This window comes from Muntiacus reevesi, chromosome X, assembly GCF_963930625.1.
Source record: "Muntiacus reevesi chromosome X, mMunRee1.1, whole genome shotgun sequence".
NCBI lineage: Eukaryota > Metazoa > Chordata > Mammalia > Artiodactyla > Cervidae > Muntiacus > Muntiacus reevesi.
The window spans coordinates 117,247,992-117,271,096 of NC_089271.1; the positions used below are offsets into that span (position 1 = coordinate 117,247,992).

At 42.6% G+C, this 23,105-nt stretch overlaps 1 protein-coding gene across 1 annotated transcript in view; it reads left to right on the forward strand.

The window, feature by feature from the left end:
• Positions 1–7,914: 7,914 nt before the first annotated feature.
• Positions 7,915–23,105, forward strand: part of PLAC1 (placenta enriched 1) — a 78,242-nt gene continuing 63,051 nt past the window's right edge. The window contains exons 1-2 of the mRNA XM_065916863.1: positions 7,915–7,977; positions 16,490–16,514. The gene's annotated coding sequence lies outside the window, so the exon portion shown is untranslated. The remainder of the gene's footprint in view (positions 7,978–16,489; positions 16,515–23,105) is intronic.

Below are 23,105 nucleotides of genomic sequence, written 5' to 3' on the forward strand. Positions count from 1 at the left end.
GGAATGAAAAAGTAGGAAGTCAAGAAACACCTGGAGTAAAAGGTAAATTTGGTCTTCGAGTACAGAATGAAGCAGGGCAAAGGCTCATAGAGTTCTACCAGGAGAATGCACTGGTCATAGCAAACACCTTCTTCCAACAACACAAGAGACGACTCTACACATGGACATCACCAAATGGTCAACACCGAAATCAGATTGATTATATTCTTTGCAGCCAAAAATGGAGAAGCTCTATACAGTCAGCAAAAACAAGGCCGGGAGCTGACTGTGGCTCAGATCATGAACTCCTTATTGCCAAATTCAGACTTAAATTGAAGAAAGTGGGGAAAACCACTAGACCATTCAGGTATGACCTAAATCAAATCCCTTATGACTATACAGTGGAAGTGAGAAATAGATTTAAGGGACTAGATCTGATGGACAAAGTGCCTGATGAACTATGGACGGAGGTTTGTGACATTGTACAGGAGACAGGAATCAAGACCAACCCCAAGAAAAAGAGATGCAAAAAAGCAAAATGGCTGTCTGAGGAGGCCTTACAAATAGCTGTGAAAAGAAGAGAAGCCAAAAGCAAAGGAGAAAAGGAAAGATATACCCATTTGAATGCAGAGTTCCAAAGAATAGCAAGGGGAGATAAGAAAGCCTGCCTCAGTGATCAATGCAAAGAAATATAAGAAAACAATAGAATGGGAAAGACCAGAGATGCCTTCTAGAAAATTAGAGATACCAAGAGAACATTTCATGCAAAGATGGGCTCAATAAAGGACAGAAATGGTAGGGACCTAACAGAAGTAGAAGATATTAAGAAGGCAAGAATACACAGAAGAACTGTACCAAAAAGATCTTCACAACCCAGATAATCACAATGGTGTGATCACTCATCTAGAACCAGACATCCTGGAATGTGAAGTCAAGTGGGCCCTAGGAAGCATCACTATGAACAAAGCTAGTGGAGGTGATGGAATTCCAGTTGAGCTAATTCAAATCCTGAAAGATGATGCTGTGAAAGTGCTGCACTCAATATGCCAGCAAATTTGGAAAACTCGGCAGTGGCCACAGGACTGGAAAAGGTCAGTTTTCATTCCAATCCCAAAGAAAGGCAATGCCAAAGAGTGCTCAAACTACCACACAATTGCACTCATCTCTCACATGCTAGTAAAGTAATGCTCAAAATTCTCCAAGCCAGGCTTCAGCACTACATGAACCGAGAACTTCCAGATGTTCAAGCTGGTTTTAGAAAAGGCAGAGGAACCAGAGATCAAACTGCCGCCATCTCCTGGATCATCGAAAAAGCAAGAGAGTTCCAGAAAAACATCTATTTCTGCTTTGCTGACTATGCCAAAGCCTTTGACTGTGTGGATCACAATAAACTGTGGAAAATTCTGAAAGAGATGGGAATACCAGACCACCTGACCTGCCTCTTGAGAAACCTGTATGCAGGTCAGGAAGCAACAGTTAGAACTGGACATGGAACAACAGATTGGTTCGAAATAGGAAAAGGAGTACATCAAGGCTGTATATTGTCACCCTGCTTATTTAACTTCTATGCAGAGTACATCATGAGAAATGCTGGGCTGGAGGAAGCACAAGCTGGAATCAAGATTGCTGGGAGAAATATCAATAACCTCAGACATGCAGATGACATCACCCTTATGGCAGAAAGCAAAGAAAAACTAAAGAGCCTCTTGATGAAAGTGAAAGAAGAGAGTGAAATGTTGGCTCAACATTCAGAAAACTAAGATCATGGCATCTGGTCCCATCACTTCATGGCAAGTAGATGGGGAAACAGTGAAAACAGTGGCTGACTTTATTTTTCTGGGCTCCAAAATTACTGCAGATGGTGACTGCAGCCATGAAATTAAAAGACGCTTACTCCTTGGAAAGAAAGTGATGACCAACCTAGACAGCATATTAAAAAGCAGAGACATTCCTTTGTCAACAAAGGTCTGTCTAGTCAAGGCTATGGTTTTTCCAGTCGTCATGTATGGATGTGAGAGTTGGACTACAAAGAAATCTGAGTGCCAAAGAATTGATGCTTTTGAACTGTGGTGTTGGAGAAGACTCTTGAGAGTCCCTTGGACTGCAAGGAGATCCAACCAGTCCATCCTAAAGGAGATCATTCCTGGGTGTTCATTGGAAGGACTGATGTTGAAGCTGAAACTCCAGTAGTTTGGCCACCTGATGTGAAGAGCTGATTCATTTGAAAAGACCCTGATGCTGGGAAAGATTGAGGGTGGGAGGAGAAGGGGACGACAGAGGATGAGATGGCTGGATGGCATCACCAACTCAGTGGACATGGGTTTGGGTGGACTCTGGGAGTTGGTGATGGACAGGGAGGCCTGGCGTGCTGCGGTTCATGGGGTCGCAAAGAGTCGGGCAGGAATGAGCGACTGAACTGTACTGAACTTGAGCATCTACCATGTTGCAGCCACTGTGCTGAGCCCTAGAAACACAGCAGAATACAAGATAGGCATTAACTCTGCTGAATCAATAGCTACAAACATCATTGTTCACTTACACTTTTCATAAGTTCCTTAAATAAGATTATATAACATAGGAGCCTTACATACTGTGGAGGGGTTGAGGATGTGACATTTAATCTGATATGTGATGAATGTGTAGAAAGCCAGAAAAGGAAGAGGGAGTGCAAAATAGAATAGCCTTCATCTCAGGTGATGGGAACAGCCTATATCATGCTTGTATAAAGCACAAATGTCCATCCAGTACACAAACAGAGATATATCTTTGGCATTAAATTTTCATGAGGGGAATCTGATTAGGAAAAATTATTTAAAAAGTCTCCCAAAAGGAGGGAAGTGATAATGGGGGGAAAAAAAGGTTGAGAATATTGGCCTATATAAAGAATGTGGCACTTTTGAGCTATTATAGTAGCAGTGGTAGAGTTAAGATGCTGGCCTCTTCCCATAAGGACTGATGACCTACCTATAGGTTACTGAGCCTGATATTAAGACAGGAAGTTAGAGGACTCCTGGTATTCAACAACTTGGAAATTTTCCTCTAGTGTCTTTCAAATACTGCCTCTTCCTCATTCACTCTATTCTCTCTTACAGGACACTTATTAGAAACTCTCATTCTATCCTCCATGTAGTGTGTAACATCTTTTTAATACTTTCCATTTCTTTATTCCTCTGTCTTGCATCCTTGATGACTTCCTCAGATCTAGCTTCTAGTTCACTAATCCTCCTTTCAACTGCAACTGGTTTGCTATTTATCTATATTTTTCCCATTTTGGTTTCATATTTTTGTTCTTTTTCAAGTCTACCTGTATATTTTGAACTATTCTACTTTTCTCTTATAATTCTTATTCCTTTTTAAAAATTTTTTGAACATTCAAACCATACTTATTTTAAAGTCCCTTTCATATTTCTCTATTTGCTATAATTCTTAAGGTGTGAATTCTCCCATTTGTCATTCTAGTCTCACAGTGGCTTATTTCCTTGGGGACTCAGCAAGTTTTGGCTATGAGTTCATCTTCAGAATCATAGTGACAGACACAGATCCACGTGCTATACTATCTGGATTTGAGTTCTGGCTCTGCCATGTAGTAGCTGTGTGACCTTAGGCCAGTTATTCAATCTTTCTGTTCTTTAGGTTCAGAATCTTTAAAAATAGGGCTATTCTAAAAATTCATTAGTATAAGCAAAGCCCTTAGTACAGTACCCACACTTAATTAAGCACTTGATCAGCATTATTACTGTTACATGGCAAGAATTGTTCTACCTGGAAGGCTTATTTGCATAACTCAGGTTAATGTGACTATCTCCCCACTTTCAGCTCAAAGTAGCCAGGACACTTCTGAATTGTTTTTATTCTTCTACACCTATCCACACTTATGGGCCAACACTTCTAGCTGCCGGCTTTCTAAAGGAGTTCAAATCCCACTCCCACCCCTCTACTCTGCCATTAAAACCCTGAACCTGGGACTCATGTCCACTTTGAATCCCTCTGTAGACTGCGGAGCTGTTATGGCTCTGAGCTACCTCTTCATTTCTGGTTCTAGAATTTGTTTGCTTGGTTTTTGTTTTTTATCTCTGCTGCATATTTAAATTTTCTAAAAACAATGCATTTGGAGTGGAGGAGGAGCTTCCTGCTACAACTCAGGTAACCAAAATGATCAGAAATCCCTGCATGTTCTTTCTAAAGAGGCTTAGCTGTAATTTGGCCATGAGATCCTTGAGAGAACCCAGGACACAAAAGGACATGTTTTATTTGCTTTTGTATCCCCTAACCCTAGCATGGGGCCTGGTACACTTGACATACGCTTACTGAATTAAGAAATGAAACACCACATTGGCAACAAGCCTTCAGCTCACTGATTTCTCTAAGTGCTACAAGCCTTCAGTTCACTCGTTCCTCTTAGCTTTACCTCCACTGCTGCCATGGTGTGGGCCCCTGCCCTCCTCGTTCCTGTGAATGAGCTCTGTCAAAAAGATACGGTTTCTAACAAACAAAAAGAGGTGTAATGCATTCAATCAGTGACTAGCTCAAGGATAAGCACCTGATCTGGGTTCCTTTTACTCTCAAAGCAAAATAGCCAAGTGGAAGCACTGCAGAGGCCACAGATTATTCTGATTTTCAGACTGTTTTTGTTAAGCACCAGAGTAAAACATTGAACAGGTAGCTGATGCAATCTGGCAAAGTAAGTATATAGCTCTATTTATATTAAGATACACACATATATCAGGCCATCAGCAGTATTTGTATAAACAGTGACTCTCCTATGAAGGTAAAGGCCACCCCCTTCAGTTCCAGTGACTGAGATATATTTTTCCAATCCTGGGGGCAAATACAGACGCAGCAAGTTCCTTCTTCCCCTTGGAAATTTGGCAGACTTACCAGCTCTGACTCTTGCCACATTCCCTTGGGGTTTTATGACTCTGTGCATATGGCCTGTGTGAAGGCTTCACTTAGGTCACCTTATGCCTTTGGCAGTCAGCATGGTGGATGACGATTCAGGAAGACCCTGGTGTTTCCCAGATGGGTCCAGATCTGGCCATGCAATTACTGCCCTCCAGCTGGGAAATGTGACGCCAGGGTGATGAAGTGGCTGCTGAGAAGGAGGCAGTTTGACTCTGAATTTGGTCTGTTCTTTATTTAAATCCAAAGATTGAACCAATACACACAAATACATACACACATATGCACGCATACATATATTGATAAAATCAATAGCATACACACACAAATACACCAGTCCCCAATTACAGGGGGTGTTCTTTTAGATTTCCTGGTGGACTCCCCTAAGCATGTATTTCCTAAGCTCATCTCCTGTGCTGTCCCCTGTTTACTTGTCTCATCATTCTTCCTTTGCTCTCCTACTTATTTCCTTATCATTGCTTTTAACCCTCTTGGAGTTCCCATGAACCCCTTTTGAGGCCCGTTAAGGCACATAAAGGGATCCTAAACCCTTCTTCAGTGTGAGCTGCTTTGCTCCATTTTCTCCCGTGGTCGCAGAGATGCCTGTCTCTGGTCTCAGTTCTGAAGGCAGGCAGCCTCCTCAGGGAAGCTGCCCCGTCACTGATAATATGACACTACCCTTGGGGTGGGCATTCTCATTTATAAAGGACAGCACTGGAATAAATTTGGTCCTAATCAGAGCATCTCTAATAAGTCATCCTTCCTTCCATCAACACACTGTTTGTTCACTGTTACTCCAGAGGCAGCAGGGAAAAAATATGGAGTCTGTACTTAGGCAAACTTGGCTTCAAAATCCAAGTTTAGCTGTTCATAGCTGGGTGACCTTGGGCAAGTTTCTTCCCTCTGAGCATCTGTTTCTTTACCTAGTTGGAATCAAATAGAGCATATATTCAAAGCACTGGACACATAATAGCCACTGTATAAATAGGAGCAATGACTACGATCATTTGGATGATGTTCGCAGCCCTTGGCCCTTCTCTTCTCACCTGGGGCAGAAATTCTCAGAGCCCTATTTTCTCAGGGTTAAATGGAGGACTGTAAAGATCCACAAACATCTTCCCACATCCAGGGGCGTGATAAGCTCAGAGCTGCTGACACTCAGCACAGCACTAGCTCTCTAAACTCTAGGACAAACAACAGACAGATCTCCTGCCCTCAAGGGGCCCCAGCGGTCCAAACTAGCAGATAAGAGGAAAATGTAAACATCAGGGATTAGGTTTCAACATATGAATTTTGAAGGGACACAAACATTCAGTCCATAGCAACTAGCATCTGCTAAAGTATTCCCCATAGACCACAAGGGTTATGGAAATTCACAGGGTGGCTGCGGGTGGGGGTGGGGGGGCACTACTGTGGATAGGAAGTCTTCCTGGAAGCAGCAGGGCTTCAGCGGGACTCCAAGAAAGGGCAAGATTTGAAGAGACCCTTACAAGGAGCGGGAGCTCTGCAGACATATGCTGGACAAACTTGAGAATCAGGCACAGTTATTATTTACATTTTACAAGTAAGAAAATGGAAGGGCAGAGAAACCTAGTGACTTGTGCAGGGTCACTTAGCAAGGAATTGGCAGCACTGGAATTTAAGTGGGGCTCTGTCTCTGATGTTGGAGGCTGGTATTCGAAGATGAAAAAAGATGGGCCCTTTCGGGGAAGTAGGAACTAGGGAGCCACTGACTTTTTCAAAGAGAGTAACAACGATGAAGGCAATGTTTGTTTTATATTCTTGGGGCACAGATGTTGAGGGGAAGATTCTGGCACCAGAGGGGTCAGTTAGGAAGCAGTGGCATTAGTGTAAGGATGAGGATTAAAGGCCTGACCTGGGGGCAGAGGCAGAGTGGGACTGGAGAAGACATAAAAACCTGAGGCATGTCAAAGGGCAAACTGACAGTCTTGGGAACTGACTGGATACAGAGAATACAGGGGAAGGGGATTAAAGTATCAGATCCAAGAACCAGAAGACTCATAATGCTGCTACTGGAGATACTGGGAAGGTGAGCTAATTTGAAGATTGATGTTTCTATGAAGCAGGGTCTGATTTCCTTTATTACTATTGCTATTAAATATTGGTACTAAAAAAAGAATGTATACTATGAGGAAACCAACAAATTCAGGATATGAGATATTCTACAACACCACTGACCTGAACTCTTCAAAAAGTCAATGTCACACACACAGTCACAAAAATTAAGGTCACACACCACCGCAGAGTCAATTACTCTAAAAAGACATGAGTTGGTGCAATACACAAACCTTGATTTTAGATTTTTTTTATTTAAAAGGACTCTATAAGACATTTATGGGATATTGGGACAATTTGAATATGAATTGGAAACTACATGATATTTTATTTAGTTTCTTAGCTGTAATAATGATTGTGGTGAAGAAGTAGAATTTCCTTATTCTTAGGAGAGTCATTCTGAAGAATTTAGGGTAGTGTGCCATGATGCCTGTAACTTACAATCAAGTAGCTCAATGAAGAAAAAAAAATATGTGTGTATATAAATAGCTTGATCGATAGAAATATACAGCAAATACATCAACAAGTTAATTGTGGAATTTAATGGGTATAATGTGTATTCATTGTACTTCTTTTTTTAAATCTCTTTGTGAGTTTGAAATTTTTCAAAATAAGATTTGGGAAAAAATAATTCCCCAAAACATGAACATAGTAAAAAGTTAACCCATACAAAAAAAGATATGCAGTGAACATTTCTACCCTACACACTCAGTACTCCCTTCTCAGAAGAAACCACTGTTCACATGTCTTGAAATATTATCTGCATTTACAAGGCTATATTTATGTTTGTAGATTCTTTTGTAAAATAGAAGAGTTCATGCTATAAATCTTTTTGTTAGCTGCAATAGACTCTCTTTTATCTATGCAGTTGGGGGAGTAGTTGGTCAGTTAATTAAAAGTCCGTTAAAGAAGAAGTGCCTGGATCTACTAGGGAGAGGTGTTCCTGGGCATCCAGTGTCGGTGCATTTTACAGAGGAAATGGAGAGCATCCTTTATCCTGAGAGTTGGCTCCACAGAGGCCTGGTAAGCAAGCTTCCACTGCAATGCTGGCAGCTCACTTTTTGTATAAGTTTCCAGACTTCTCAGAGATTGTTCCAGAGGACAATGTATAGACCTGCCTCATTCTTTCAGGCCAGTTTTGAGGATGAGTCGCTTCTAGGATGAGTATAGTTTTAATCATATTGTACTTGGGGTGATGCAAGGCAGGGGAGCATCTGGGTGGAAATTTCCTGGGCTTTCTGAACCTACCTGATCTAAAGAATACTTGGGTATTTTTTGAACAAGCTCCCGAGCTTGGGAAATGCTGCCATAAACAGTTGGAGAAACAGGGCTGGGCCTCCGCTGACAAGATTACTCTGAGGGGTGGAACTTCCACTAATGGTGCTAGTTAAACGCAGAATAGACAGAGAAGGCAAGGCGCCAGAGAAACGCGGAGGTCCAAGGACAGAGCCCACAAACTCCCATGCGAGCTTCCGCCCTCTGCCCTTGCTCACCAGAGATGATTGCCTCCTGTTGCAATCCGGGGGGTCACATTTCCAAAGCATGTGCAGCTTTGCATATGAAAACCCTCCCTAACTGCCAGCACCTGGGCAAATTCAAATCCTCCACTCCAACATCAGGGTCCTCCCTGCAAATGAGAAGGTTTGATTGGAAAAATGTGACTCCAGAAACCAGATCTGGGATTGAACTGAAATTGCCTGAAAAATGAAAGCATTGGCACTATTAACAAAAAGGGACTGGATTTCTTTCTTTTTTCTCTTTTTCTTTCTTTCTTTTCTTTCTTTCTTTTTTTTTTTTCCAGCTAAATCCTGAACAGCTTGCAAACCTTGGGAGGCAGCCATCCCATTATCATTCCTGATATGGACTTGAATTTCTAAGAAATGACTTTTTTTTAAGATCTGTGGAATTGAACCCCTACTAAAAGCAGTCCAAGGAGACTCAATCACAGTATTTCAAGAACAATCCTGAGACAAGAGCCTGAGCTCTGTGGGGCCTGGAGGGCCCAGAGACCCATATAGCCTGGTGCTGACCCCCAATAAGTCCCTTCAGGAGTCCTGGAAACCCCAGCCATTTATCTAAATCACCGCCTAAGGTGGGACTAAATAGAAGGCGCAGCCAGGCCTCCACATCATGTAAGGGACCCCAAATGCCAGAGGGGCCCTTGATTTGTCACACTGCCTGAAAGGTTCAGATTTCAGTGTCAAGCACTGAAGTCACCCTGTCTTCTCTAAATCCAGTGTCTTGGAGGTACAGGCAGGATCCTCAATCTTTTAAGATCAGCTTTTCACTTAAAGTAAAAAAACAAAATGGGGAAGGGAAGGTAGAACTGGGTCTGGTTTTGGGTGTGAGGCTGGACAGTGGGCAGGTGGTAGGAAAAGAAGCCTAGAGGGCCCAGGGCCAGCCCACCTGGTCCTGGTAGACCCTTTGGGAATGAGGGAAGTGAGGGGTGGGGCCCAGGGAGAGGCAAAGTCAGGAAGTGCATGAGGGACCTGGGCCAAGACGGTCTGATATGGCCCCACAGGCACACACGGGCCCTGTTGACTGGGACCCTGGGAAACCATCACACGGTCTCCAATTCCCTAGCTGTGTGGTTACCATGACCATGCCAAGTGTGTGCGCTTCCCACATCTTTTGTGAGCCTGCTAACCCCGGATGCTTCCTCGTGCCCCATAGTTCAATGGCACAGACTCCAGTGGCAAGGGGGCAGTGGCAGGGGCCTCATGGCTGAGGGATCAGGCCTCAAGGACCTTACAAAACAATTTACTCCAACTCTGCTATGCCTCTTAAGAACTCCACAGTTCTGAATTTTTAAAAAAAATTTTTCATTATCCTCCCACCACACACACACACTTTAAAAAACAAAATTTGTCTGGGCTGGGTCTTCGTTGCTGCATCCAGGCTTTTTTCTCTAGTTGCAGCAAGCAGGAGCTACTCTCTAGCTGTGGTGCACAGGCTTCCCATTGGGGTGACCTCTCTTGTTGGGGAGCACGGGTTCTAGGGTGCACAGGCTTCAGTAGTTGCAGCACGTGGACCCAGTAGTTGTGGCGTGTGGGCTTAGTTGGCCTGCAACATGTGAGATCTTTCCAGACCAGGAATCAAACTTGTGTCTCCTCCATTGGCAGGTGGATTCTTAAGCACTGGACCACCAGAGAAATACCCCCCAACACACTTTTAAAGGCACATACTCTGTGCCAAGTGCTAGAGTAAGCATATTAGATGTATCATTTATTCATCCTCACCAAAACCCTGTGAGGTGGGTATTCTCATTGCCCCCATTTTACAGATATGGAAACTGAAGCCCAGAGAGGTCAAGTCATGTGGCCAGCACTGCCCATCTATTCAGTAGCAGAGCTTCTAGAAGTCAGCTACTGTGCTAGAATCCATCAGATTACTTTTCTTAAATCAAACTTACTTTTAACTTGTCTCTCCAGATCGATTCAACTTGTCTGCAGAGTGAGTTTCACCCAGAAGTTCCAGCCTAGGCTTCTTTTGGAGTCTGCCTAAGCTGGCTAGATGGTTGCATCTGGGTCACTGTAATCCAAAAAGGCTTAACTAAAACCAGGAAATACATTCGGCCGCGTCTTCAGCAATGCTATAAACTCTAGATGTGGCAAATGAGGTTGTGAGGATATTAAAGGCATACAAGGTGCTTTGGGAACAGCAGAGGCACTTGGAGAATACACACCTATGTGCCAGTATAAATTGAGAAATGAGAAAAAGGAAGTGTTTGGCTCTAGATGACTGAGTTTCCTTTTGTAAAGACTGCGGACAAAGGGACTTTTCCACTAAGCGACACTCTGGGTTTGGGGGAGACTGCCTCCAGTCTGCAGGGCCTCAAGCAGGACTTTGCAGGATGGGTGTTTGGGTGGGTGAGGAGGGGAAAGTGGGTGACAACCAGCAGTCTGAGGTAATGAAGAGGACAGAGGAAAAGAGGGGACAGAGAAGAGGGTATGAGAAACTGGAAGTAAAGGGATCAGGCCCAGGAGAGAGAGAAGAGGAAGGACAGAGAGGATTGGGAGGTGGGGGGCAGTAAAGGAGAAATCGTGGGAAAGAGGCGAGGGATTGGCTTTGAAAAATCGGTTCCTTCTTTCAATAAATCATTATTAAGGGCCTTCTATGTGCCAAATACTGTGCTAGATGTTCTGGACACTGGGAGACACCACAGACCTGGAGCTTCTTTGTGGGCTTGTTCTGCCTGTAATTTAGCCCCTTTAGAGAGAGTCATAAGGATCAACAGGGCCACTTGCTGAACTGTGCTGGGCTGTGAGGCAGGGAGGGTTTTTGGAATAAGGGTCTTTGATGGTCTTAAGAGGATCTTTGAAGGTCTTAGGAATAAGCTGGGTTGCATTTGCCCTTAAAGTAGAAGACTCAAGATTGTGACCCTGGGACTTCCCAAGGTCAGGTGTCAGTCCATGCTGTTATCCCCAGGCTGCTTCACATCTGCCACATTATTTAACACATATCCGCATGGACTGGGGCCATATAGTGGCTTGTCTCTTCCACAGAGTAAAGGTCTATGTTTATGATACCATCACTCAGCTGCCTTTCCTCTTCCCCTCCTGAGTACTAAAACACACTCTTCATGACTGAGGTTGCTGTAAGGATAACTTCTGGAGAAGTGAGGTCTGACAGTGTAGTCAGTGGCCCACTGGTGAAAAGTTTAACAATTGGCCCTCTCAGTTAGGAGAAAAAGAAGAGAAGGATGTTGATTTATAGCATTTGCTGATTTCTACACTTTCACATGGTGTAAACACCCCCACCAAGGCAAATTTCAAGCTCTCAGTATGTTGTCATGGAACACAGTCTTAAAGAGGGACTTCCCTAGCAGCCCAGTGGTTAGACTCTGAGCTTCCACTGCAGGGATCATGGGTTTGACCCCTGGTCAGGAAACTAAGATCCTACATGAGGTGCAATGTGGCCCCAATTACTTTTTTAATTTTTAAAAAAGAGTTTGGATGAGATGTCCACCTGTGCACTATCATAGGGTGTTTCTACCACATAGACACAACAGATGTAAATCAAAAGCATAGATAATAGTGAAGTGTAGCAAGATAATTTGGAAGTGATGAGTATTCAGTATTTATCAGCCTTATCTTGAATATAACGTAATTGCCAATAGACCTAATTTAATTTTTAGCAATGACTGTATTCAACAAATCAACTTTTTTTGAATCAACAGTTTTTGTTGAACAATCAGTTCTCACTATCCAACAGGGTGTGGTTCTACCTCCCTTTTCTCTTAGCTTCAGCAAGAGAAAGAGAAGCTAAGGAAACGGAGCCCCAGGGCCCTCACCCCACTTTAACCACAGCAGCCCCACTTCTATTCATTTTTTGGTTCTGTGTTTGAACAAAGGATTCCAATGTTTAAAAAAACTTTTTTTGAACACACTGGTGTAGATGGGCTATGAGGCCCTTTCCATCTGCGATATCCAGAGTGAGCCGTGCCCCATCTCCCCTTTCCTCTCCTGGTCCCTTTTTTGTCACTCAGGCTTCCTCCTCCTGCTATTCCCAGCAATCCTGTCCCATCCCAAGGATCCCCAACTCCACTGAAGAGACAACTATTAGCTTTGGATCTGGTTTCGACTGGGATCCCTTCTGGGCATACTCTACTCTTCAGCATGTGACTCCAGAAGCTTCTTCTAAAGGTCTTTCAGATACAAAGGGATGGATGTACAAAGGGAAGAATTCCAAGAAGGAGGGGTACTCCTATAATCGACCTATTTTATATCTTTCATTCTCCTTCCAAAAGCTCTACGTGTCAGTGAACTACTGGGTTACCAATTGCTGCCCGATCATGGATCTCTTATTTTTTCTTTACACAGCACAGTTTTCTTTATGCAAAAGCTAAAAACTGTTCTTAGCAGATGTTTGGGTTGCTCTCCCACTGAATGCAATTTTTTCAGCCGTGGAAATGCATGAGGGGGCCGCAGGGGTTATGGATGTGACACAATTCTTTTCTGAAGGCAAATTCACCCTCCTGAGCTTGCCAGAGAAATTATTTTTCCAGGAAAACTAAACAGTAAGCACATACTTGGATGTTCCTTGCAGGCAAGAGAGGAGCCCTTTCTATCCCATTAAGGTCAGGCAATTGCCCAAATGATTTGCTTCACTGCCTATCATAACGGGGAGTGTGGGACAGAAACAGCGGGAGCCTACTCTCATCTCTCTCCCTCCAGCAATCACAGTCGAGCAAAGTTCACAGGCACAGGCACCCTCTGAAGCCTGCAGTCAGAGAGGCTGAGGCTGGGGCCACTCAGAAACCCCCCCAACACACACGCACACGCACACACACACACACACACACACACACACAGTGTTCCCATAGATCAATGCCACAGCTCAGCTCATAGGGATCAGTGTTCTAGAACCTAAACGTGGAGAAATGGTATATGGTACATGGAAGCTGGGACCTAGGAGTTCACAGGATGGGATACAGCACTGAGCTTCCTGGTCAGCTGCCAAGTCTGCCGGGTGTGCGCTGTTCAAATCCGATAGGGTAGCCAGTGGCCCAGGAGCTAGGGAGGGAGTGGAGGCTGCTATTTCCTGCCTGTAAGGCTGCCTTCAGAGGCTTCGGGGTACTTCCGCAGCTTGGTTTCTCAGGTTCTGTCCCCACTCCTGACAAACTCCCCTTGTCCCCATTTTCCTGAGAGTGATTGCTCTATATCTGAAGGCTCTTACAGGAGGGAGGGATGAATGCATGCCCAACACATAAAACAGACTCAAAGCCAAGCTCTGTTCAGTCTAGGCCAACTTAGGTGATAAATCTTGCTCAATTCCCTGGTCAGAATACCTTTGGCTACCTCTGCAAGCCAGGTCTATTCTCCATCCAGAGCCCTTTGGCTACAGTCCCTGCACAGTCGGCGCTTTCTCCTCTTCTCTGGCCAAGCTGAGCTCACTCTCCCCTGGCTCCCCCCAAAAGTCCCTCACTTTCAGAATCAGAATCCTTTGAACCCAAACTTTGTCTCTTACAAAAGTCTCTTCTTTTACCTCCAACTTTATTCCAACCTAGACTCCTAAATTTTCCTGAGGCTTCCAACACTTGAATTTGGGGGAATTTGGTCTCTCCAGGGGAAACAGAGAAGCGTTCCTTATTTATTTAGTAACATTCAATGGCTGCTATCATATATAGATGATCCACAGGAGATAGCAACCTGAGTGTGTTTTCCCCTCATCACTTGCTCTTGACCTTGGAGAGAGGTTTGAAAGCTAAATGTAAACCACTAGCAAAATGCTGTCTTTTCAATGTACCAAAAGGAGGGAAAGTTAGCTTATCTTTCAGAAGCCCCCAGAGTATTGTGGACTAGCTGAGTAAGTGTAATTAGAAAAAGGAAAAGGGAAGTCAAGGATAAATTCACATGGAGCTGAAGGAGCCTCATGATAAAGTGGATTTTCCCAAGAATTGCCGGAAAGCAAGGCTGTTCAGCCTTTGGGAAATGGTGAGTCCAAGAATTTCTGAAGCGCCCCCACCCTTCACCTGGCCATGGCCTTGATATCACTAAAGAGTTCTGCTTGCTCTGCTCCAGGCTCAAGCAGCAAGCTGTTTTCATTGCTACTTTCCAAACTGTGCTCATATCCATTATCTCACTTGATTCTTGCCAGGACCCTGTGAGGTAGGTAGGACAACTATTAGTTTTCCCTGGGCTCACTTTTGGAAGATGCCCAGGACTCACATTTTGCACAATTGTAACTTGACAGATTTGGCTCCATTTTCACATGCTAACAAAACCTGGCTCAGCCTAATCCTTATGTAAAGGGGAGATTTTTCCTGCAAAATTAAACTAAACTAGGCAGAGAGATTCCTGATCATCAGGGGTGACATGATGGGGCAGGGGGGTAATCTCAAAAAATTTAGTAATTCTATCCCTCCCTCCCTTTCTAGAGCCCAGGCTTTTGAATGGGGAGGGCTTGTGTTATCCTCAAGCTACTCAAACCTTCTTTCTTGAAGACTGGATGCTAGGTATATTTGATCAAACTTTACCAATTGATCAAGTGCCGATTGTGGAGGCACAGAGAAGTATGAGATGTGGACCCTGACTTCCAGGAACTTACAGTTTGCTGGGAGTTGAACTTGTACATATTAGACAACAGTGTATATCAGACAAAACAGTGAATGTCAGGGAGAGTTGATGCAGCCAGGGGAGGCATCTCAAAGAGTCAGAACAGAGGAGGTGGTTAAAAGCATGAGCTCTGGGGTTGTGCAATCAACGGGGCTTTGCATTCCAGATCCACCATTACTAGCAATGGAAACTTTGAACAAATCACTATACCCTATCTGTAAAATGGGATGAAAATTAATAAACAGCTATCACATTAAGCTACTGAGATTAAATGAACTCAGTACCCAGCACATAGTTAAGTGTTTAACAAATGGCATCATTCAGGCACTATTTAAGCTGATCGTTGAAGAATGGGTAGTTTGGAGACACTCAGAGAAGAGAGTCAGAACAATACAAGGCATGGAATTAAACAAAGTCACTGAATTTAAAAATAAAGGAGGTGTGTGAGGATAATGGTCTTACCAAAGCAGAGGATACACGTTAAAGGACTAGGGAAAAATAAACTTTGTTAAGTTAGGTGCAGCTAGATGGTGACAAGTCTTGACAACCAAGCAGAGGAGATAGACTGGATATAACAGGATGTGAGAAGCCAGCAGAGACGCTGAAGCTAGAGGATGATTTGAGGACAGTGGTCTTAGAGTAAGATCGGCCTGGAGGTATGCTTGGTGACTTAGGCAGGGACTGAGGGATATTTACTATATCAGGTTGTGTTCATGTGGACTTGGACTAGAGTCATGAGAGTGAGACTACAAAACATTTGAAAATATTGGGAGGGGGTTAACAGGATAGAGTTGGTAACTGAATATGGGAAATTAAGGAGAAGGAAGAGACCAAAAGAGTTCCAAAGTTTTGAGTCTAGATGACTTGGAAAGTGGTGGCGCCACTAACAGGAAAATGGGAGTCAAAAGGAAAAGCAGGCATGGAGGAAAGGAAATGGATTCAATGTTCAATGTTCAATTTGAGATGATGGTGACACTTGCAAATAGAAATGTCTAGCATAAAATAGTGACTGATGCAAACAGCCAACTCATTAGAAAAGCCCCTGATGCTGAGAAAGATTGAACGCAGGAGGAGGGGGGGATGACAAAGGATGAGATGGTTGGATGGCATCACCAACTCAGTTGACATGAGTTTGCATAAACTCCGGCAGATAGTGAAGGACAGGGAATCCTGGCATGCTGTCCATGGGGTTTCAAATAGTCGGACATGACTGAGTGATTGAACTGAACTGAACAAAGTTATGAGATATTATTATTTCCATTATTATTAGTAGTATATAATAGTATATAATTAGTATTAGTATTAGTATATAGTATTAGTATATATATAGTTATTATATATTAGTATTTATATTAGTTTATATTTATATACTAATATTTATATTAGTATATATTAGTTATTATATATTAGTATATATATATTAGTATTAGTATATATTAGTATATAATAATAGTATTATTATTATTTCCATTTTATAGATGAGGAAACTGAAGCACAGAGAAGGTAAGTAGCTTACCCCAGGTCACACAGTTAGTAAGTGGTAGAACAGAGAGTCAAACCTCCACTCTAGCTTCAGAGACTGTTTTGAATAACTCTGCTATGTTAGTTACCTCTTTAAGAAAGGAATTTTCTGTAGGTTTCCCATAGATAGTCTTTATCAAATTAAAGTTTCCTTTTATTTCTAGTTTTCTTAGAGCTTTCTAAGAGCAAATGAGTGCTGTGTTTGTCAAATATTCTTGCTGTATCTATTGAAATGATCATATCTTTTTTTTCCTTTAATATGCAAATATAATGAATTAATTGATATTATTTCTAATGTGAACCAACCTTGCATTTCTGGGATTAAACCCTAATTGATTCTATTACATTCTTCTTTTTCAAAAGTGCAGGATTTTATTTGCTAATAATTTATTTAGGGCTTTTGTATAGTGTCATTTTTCTGTCTTTGTACAATTTGGTATTCATATAATAGTTGGGCTTTTCTGATAGCTCAGTTGGTAAAGAATCCACCTGCAACGCAGGAGACCCCGGTTCAATTCCTGGGTCGGGAAGATCCACTGGAGAAGGGACAGGCTACCCACTCCAGATTCTTGAGCTTCCCTTGTGGCTCAGCTGGTAAAGAATCCACCTGCAATGCAGGAGACCTGGGTTCGATCCCTAGCTTGGGGAGATCCCCTGGAGAAGGGAAAGGTTACTCGCTCCGGTATCCTGGCCTGGAGAATTCCATGCACCATATAGTCCATGGGGTCACAAAGAGTCAGACACAACTGAGCAAGCGACTTACTATAATGATAGTTTGGGGAAATAAATTGGAAGCTTTTCATCTTTTTCAATGTTCTGAAGCAGTTTGTTCGATTAATAAGAGGTTGTCCCATCAAGGTTTGGTACAATTTACCTTTAAAATCTTTGTGTGTCAAGAAGGTTGAGGTGTATGCTTTTTTTTTTTTTTTGCATTTTTTATTCTATTTCAATTTCTTCTCTAGTTTATTGGCATAGTCCGATTTTCACCTTCTTCTCAAACCAAGTTTTGTCATTTATATTCCCCTAGAAAACAATCCATTTCATCTAGGTTCCAAATTTATTGGCATAAATATTAATATGAAATGCCAATTATTTATAACTTTATACATATACCAAGACTGACACAATTACTAAGAATATTTAAATTTTCCTACAGTTTTTAATGCATTTGAAATGTAGTTCTCTTTTTTCTTTCCCCCACTTTTTTTCTTTCCCTCTCCCTCTGTCTCTTTTTTACTCCTGAGTGTTTTTTTTTTAACAAACTTGCTAGCGTTGCCTATTTTAATGGTGTTTTCAAAGAGCCAGCTTTTGTTTGTATAGATCAACTTTCCATTTTTTGTGATTGTGTATTTTGTAAATTTTTGCTTTAATCTCTATTAGCAAGCCTTATTCCTATAAAACCCATCTGTCTGGACTATCTTTCCTCCTTCCCTTTCACTTGGCTAACTCCTACTCATTCTTCAGTTTATGCATCATTTCTTTCAAGAAACCTTCCCTGACCCTCCAGCATGATTTAAATGCTCATCCTCTGTCCTCCCCCAGAAACTTCCAGCACTCATCATTCTACATTATAATTAGCTGTCTGCTTATGTCTCTCCCCTATTAGATTGTAAATTCCTTGAGGGCAGGGACCGTGTCTGGTTCATAATTGTACCTCGAAGTGCCTAACACAGTACTTGGCTTCCCTGGTAGGAATTCAAACGGAAGTTTTATTGGAGGTAGCACTCCATGAGTCTGCAGGCAGATCTAACAGAGAGGTTCCCACCAGTCTGGTACATGAGGTCTGGGATCTTTGTTTGTTTTGATTGAAATATAATTGATGTACAATGTCTGTTAGTTTCAGATGTACTGCATAGTGATTTGGCATTTGCATGCATTATTAAATGATCACCACAATAAGTCTACTCTCAGCCCGATACCAAGTTATTAGAATGTTATTGACTATATTCCTTACACTGATGATATATGTTACCTCCCCATGGCTTATTTATTTTATAATTAGAGGTTTGTACATCTTCATTCCCTGCACATACTTAACCTACCCTTTTAGGTACTAAAAAAAAAGGAAAAACAATTAATTTTGATAGAACTTCCTTTCTTGATTTTTGAAGAATCAGAAACCTTGAAATGTGTAATTCCAATGTTCATCACCTAGGAAGGAGTCTTCCCTCCCACCCCCCACCCTCCCCTTTCAGCCCTGCATTCCAGCATGGATATAGAAGGTTAACCCCAAAGGAGACAAGGCCAAGAGTTACCCATTAAAGGAGTTGAGGCTAACTGAAGTTAAAGGTCTACAGGCTGCCCCAGGGCTTTTCCATTTAAAAGCAGCTTTCCTGCACAGGGACCCTTTCCTTCTCTGCAGTGAGTATGGGGCGGGGGGGACGGAGTCATCCCACACTTCCATTTTCTTGTTTCCAATCTAATTTGAAATACCTTTCCCTCTTTTTCTTCTTTCCCCTCAATTCCCTCCTTGCAGTTTCTTAATTATTTGTGTCCAGGAGATGTTTCTAGAATATGCACTGAAATAGTAGTTTATAAAATTGGCAACATCTGTGCATGCTGCCCTAGGTTTTCTTCTGGAAACTTCTGTGGTTAACAGTCAGGTCCAAAGAAAGCAGAACATAGGCCGAACTGAAAGAGATGCATACCAAAATCATGGAATATAATGAGCATGAGAGCCAGCTCTTGCCCACCTCTCAGCCCCCACTTCCACCGTAAGTCTGATAGAAGACGATTTCTAGAAACAAAAATCAAAGTGGTGATAGAGCGTGTTCCTGCTCACCGTGAATTTACTCCCTGAGAAAGATGGTCTCACTTCCTTGCATAATCTGGGTTCCTCTTCGAAGAAGGGATCATGAAACTAAAAATATACAGACATTTTTGAAAGAGAACTCATTCTGAAATTGAAGGGAAGTCAGAGGAAGCAGGACTCAAAGTACACCCACTCTGTGCCACCTTTCAAAGATAGAGCTCAATGAACAGAGATGGCCCACAGGGCACAATGTGGGGCCTGGGGTGCTGAGAAAAGGTGATGGGCTGATGTTGCCAGGCAGGCTACTTCAGACCTTTCTGAGGTTGCTTTGTTGACAGCATGTGTGTTCCAGGCACCATTGTTAGGCTCTAGGAATGTAGCAAAGAACAGGACACAATTCTACCCTTGAGGAGCTTCTAGGCTGGTGTCTATATGGGACACTGTGTCCGCATTTGGAACTCTCCTGACTATGAGACATGGCACCTTGACTTGAACATGCCCCATCTCCTCAGCATTTTCATTGGCCTCAAAGATAGGAACTGCATGTCTTTTATCTCTGTACCCCCAATATCTAGAACACTGCTTCAAAGATGATAGGCATTCAACTAATATTTGTTAAATGAATGAATGAAGGAATGAAAGAAGGAGAGGAGGAATGATGAAAGGAAAGAGGATTAGGTGTCAACATTAGTGCCAATAGTTTAGAATCCTGAGGCAGCCCCCAGAATCATGGGCCAAAAACCCAGAGATCCTTAGGTCGGCTTCACAGATGCTGGTGACTTTGAATTGGTCACTTTTATTGTTGTGTTTACTCATCCTTGAAGGTATTAAAATAATAGAGCAGAAAAACAGCTTGGTGGCTCCTCAAAAAGTTAAACATTACCTTTTTAGTAACAAAGTTACCACATGACCCCACAACTCCACTCCTAGGTATACACTGAAAAGAGCTGGAAACAAAGATTCAAACTAGTACTTGTACACACATATTCAGAGGCTTTGGCCTCACTGCTCATGATCACTAAAAGGTGAAAACAACCCAAAGTCCATCGATAGATGAATGAATTCGAAAAGTGTGATGTATCCATACAATAGAATGTCATTCAGCCATAAAAAGGAATGAGGTGTTGATACATGCTACAACTTGGATGAATCTTGAAAACATTATGCTAGGTGAAAGAAGACATAGGTCAGTTTAAGAAGACGGCCTTTGCAGAAAGTCTTGAGAAAATGTTGGTGTAGCTAAGGGGATGGGGGAGCACAAAGTATTGGGTACCTGGTTGGGGCAGTGCTAGGAAATGCCTATTGACTGATTTCTTAATTACATAAAAAAAGATATTTACACAAAGGATCTCACTTCAGGGATGCCCTGTCTTGTTTTTTGTCTCCAGGCCACATTTTGTGTCAATGCTCTCATTCCTCTATTCTTTCGCTCAACAAACATTTATTGAGCACTTCCTGTGTTCTAGGAAGCACAGTGCTAGGGATTCATAATCATACACATGGATAAGAAAAATTCATACACAATTGCAAACATTATTTTTAAACCAAGTTTCAACCTTTTACTTCTCCAAACTTTGAGCTTGATTAAACAAATTGGCAAGAGCAGGACAAGTTATGGTGATAGTCATGGTGTTCCCACAACTGGACTATTTGGTGCAAGAAGCACGGTTAAGGGGCAGAATACTTGAACATGAGGCCAGCTCAGGAAATGGCCCTGTGACAAAGGAAGTAGAAGAGGTTCTCTTCCCGTGTGTCCTGTCCTCTCTATCCCCTGCCCCCTGCCTGGACCACCTGGGGACAGTGGATTGAAGCAGTGTTCTCACCCTGTGTGCAGCAAACTTTTTCTCTCACCCCCAGCATAACTCACGAGGGGCTGTGTGTGAGCACTAGGTCGCCCAGAATTGAGGGGAGGCAATCTGATCAGAATGAAGAAGGGTCTGCTTCTTGCCGCCTATGCTACAGTTAATCCATTGCCATCTGTCTTTATTTTGCTGACTCACTGCTTTCATTTGGGTTGGCAGTTCTTTTGCTGTTGGCTGCAGTCTTTAACTGTTTACAGAGGGCTGAGATGGATGGAGAATTAGGGGCTTTGCATTCATTCCCTGGATGAAATCCTACCCAGGTACTGTGGGCCTCTTGTCGAGGGCTGAGGCCAAGGCCTCTGGATTTTGATGGATGGTGGAGATTAAGTGTAGGGTAACACATCATTTAGTCTGATTGCAAGGCCAGATTTCTCCCAAGTGCTGCCAAATGAGCTGGGAGGTCATGTGAATTGTCTGCCCAAGCACAAGAGAACACAGCGCCTTTTAATTAGAACAAGGATGAAGGCTCTTCGGGACCTTGGTCTGTCAGGGAACTTGGAGCACCCACATCCTATACCTCATTCAAGGTTCTCTTTAAGCTTCACCTCATCCATGGACACCTCCACTGTATTAACTTCCATTCCCACCAAACATCCCACCCCTCCTCCAAAATGCACTTTTCTACACTTTGAATCTCATCAGCATTTGTTTTTTATTGTGTACAGTCCTGGCTCACTCTGTCACTTTGGAGCCTACCTTCAGCCTATTGAGAGACCCTTTCTTCATCGCTGTGAGATAGAAGCTCATCAAGATGTGAAATTCTAGCCTTTATAGCTCTCAATGTGATTCTGGGCATTACATGTTTGTGGTCTAAACCTGAGGTGACATACAGCTTATTGTCACACTTTTGAGGGTGAAGCACAGTGCTATTCATAATACTGGGATAACCAGGTGTAAACTGGGACTATCCCGGGCAAACCAGTGCATATCTTCATCCCACCTAAAGCACTGGGCTCCTGTTTGACTTATTTTGTTCCTGCCCCAACTCCCAGGTAGGACAGGTTGACACTGAAACTGAGTAGGCAGATAGACCAGAAGTCCCTAAACTCCCTCTACCCCCAAAATGATCTAACACAGAAAGTATCCTTTAGAGGGTTAAAACTGATATAAGCCCACTGCAAACCCATGGTGTCTTATTACAAGTCATTCTATCAGATATCCTGGAAGTGTTCCCACTGAATTCCTATAGATTTCAAAGGCCAACAATGGCTTCCCCCAAGTCATCTTCTCCTAGGATCCAACTACCATATAACAAAGTGGAGGTGACTTGCTTATCAGAATTATCCCTTTGAAAGCTTAACATTACATGGTCTAACTATCCCAGGGTCATCTGTGTTAGAACGTATTCTCTACCAATAGGTCAAGATTAAAAAGTAGCCTCCAGAAATTGGAGCCCTCATACACAGCTGGTAGGATTGTAAAATGGTACAGCCACTTTGCAGAACAGTCTGGGAATTCTCAAGCAATTAAACACAGAGTCACCATATGACCCAACAGTTCTACTCCTAAGTATATTATATACCCAAGAGAATTGATAACAAATGTCCACACAAAAACTTGTACATGAAAGTTCAGAGCAGTCCAATAATATTGGACTTTGCATAATAACCAAGAAGTGGAAACCATTCAAATGTCCATCAACTGATGAATAGATAAACAAAATGTGGTATATCCTTACAATGGAATATTATTCAGCCATAGAACTAGTGAAGGACGGACACATGCTACAACACAGATGAACCTTGAAAACATTTTGCTAAGTGAAAGAAGCCAGACACAAAAGACTACATCATATGATTTCATGTCTCTAAAATATCCAGAACAGGTTAATCCATAGAAACATAAATATTAGTGGTTGCCTAGGACTGGACAGGGTAGGGCATTTGAGATGGGGAGTGACAACTAAAGGTTACAGGGCTTCTTGCATCAGGTGCTGTTGAAAATGTTCTAAAACTGATT